The sequence below is a fragment of the Myotis brandtii genome, unplaced genomic scaffold (genome assembly GCF_000412655.1).
Source record: "Myotis brandtii unplaced genomic scaffold, ASM41265v1 scaffold510, whole genome shotgun sequence".
NCBI classification, from domain to species: Eukaryota; Metazoa; Chordata; class Mammalia; order Chiroptera; family Vespertilionidae; genus Myotis; species Myotis brandtii.
The window spans coordinates 1,436,254-1,437,689 of record NW_005369443.1 but is presented as its reverse complement, the minus strand read 5'-3'; the positions used below and the strand labels follow the sequence as shown (position 1 = coordinate 1,437,689).

General features: G+C 42.4%; 1 protein-coding gene across 3 annotated transcripts in view; it reads left to right on the top strand.

Annotated features, from left to right (window-relative positions):
- Positions 1 to 1,436, top strand: part of GTF2IRD2B (GTF2I repeat domain containing 2B) — a 58,984-nt gene that overhangs the window by 55,020 nt on the left and 2,528 nt on the right. The gene's annotated exons all lie outside the window — the stretch shown is intronic.

Here is a 1,436-nt window from a genome sequence, read left to right as displayed (position 1 = left end):
ATTTACGCTGATTTGCTGCAGCAGACCCCAGGCACTTCAATGGACGAGACATCGGGCGAGCTGTTTAAAGCCAGTCGGGGCTGGTTCGAAAATTTTAAAAAGAGGACTGGCATTCACTCCGTTGTCAGACATGGTGAGGCAGCGAGCGCGGATATAAAGGAAGGTGACATCAACGAGCTCATCCAGGAGCACTCGGAGGAACTGACAACGCAGGAGCTAAAGGAGCTACAGACGCAGCAGCACACGGAGGTTTTGCAGGAAATAGATGGCACGGAGGAGGAGGAGGAGGAGGTTATCTCTGTAAGTGAGATAAAGGAAATGTTGGGAATGTGGGAGAAACTTTCAGACTTTATTCAAAAGAAACACCCAGAAAAAATTGCAACTGGGCGTGCGATGGAGCTATTTAATGACACTTGCCTAACTCATTTCAGAAATATTCTGAAAGGGAGGATGAAACAGATCTCATTGGACAGGTTTTTATCGAAAATTCCTGTAGATGAAAGTGATGAAAGCGTGGCGAAAAGGGCAAAAATCAGCAAATAAGATTCAGTTATTCAGTTCAGCCTTTCTCCTCCAACTCCATCAGCATCTTTAAGTTGTTTGATCTCCAAGGTAAATGCTGTACATTAAACTTAATAAAACAAGTTTATTGCACTACATTCTATTGTTCAGTATTGTGTTTTCATACAATATTTGTTATTTTTAAATACATTTTTCTTATTTAAAAACATTTAACAAAACAATTGCGGTTTTTTTGGGGGTGTCCAGAACGGATTAATGGCATTTCAATTCATTGTAATGGTGAAAATTGATTTGACATACGAGTAATTTGAGTTACGAGCTCTGTCACGGAACGAATTAAACTCGTAAGTCAAGGCACCACTGTACTGAACTAGTCCATCTCAGTTGGTAGATAGTGATTCCTGGCCACCCCAGCCCCACTCCCTGGGGCCCCTACCCCCCAACTCCCACAGTTCAGAACTAAAAGTGGTACCACCTGGCACCGCAGTGCTCCCAGAACCCTCCAAGCCCCCCTACCAGTGCTGCAAGTGACATCTGTTCTGACTGAGCAATGCCCCAGGCACTCTGCTGGTTAAATATTTTTAATGTCTCCCCTAGATTCTTATAAGCAAGCTACTATCCTATAGGGTGAGTGAGGCAGAAGGTGTAGAGATGTTCTCAAGAGCTTGAATCCCTAGGGAACCTCCTCACTTAAAGTATTCTTTTGAAATGCTCAATTATTAGTCCTAAACTCATCTGGTTGCTAAATGATTTTTACATTTGTAATAGCTTTATCGAGGCACAATTCACATGCCAGAAAATTCACTCATGGGGAGTATACACAATTCAGTGATTGATTTTTAGTAAATACTGTATAGGGAGTTGTGCAGCTGTCACCACAGTCTGATAGAAGAACATTTCCTTTGCCCCATAGA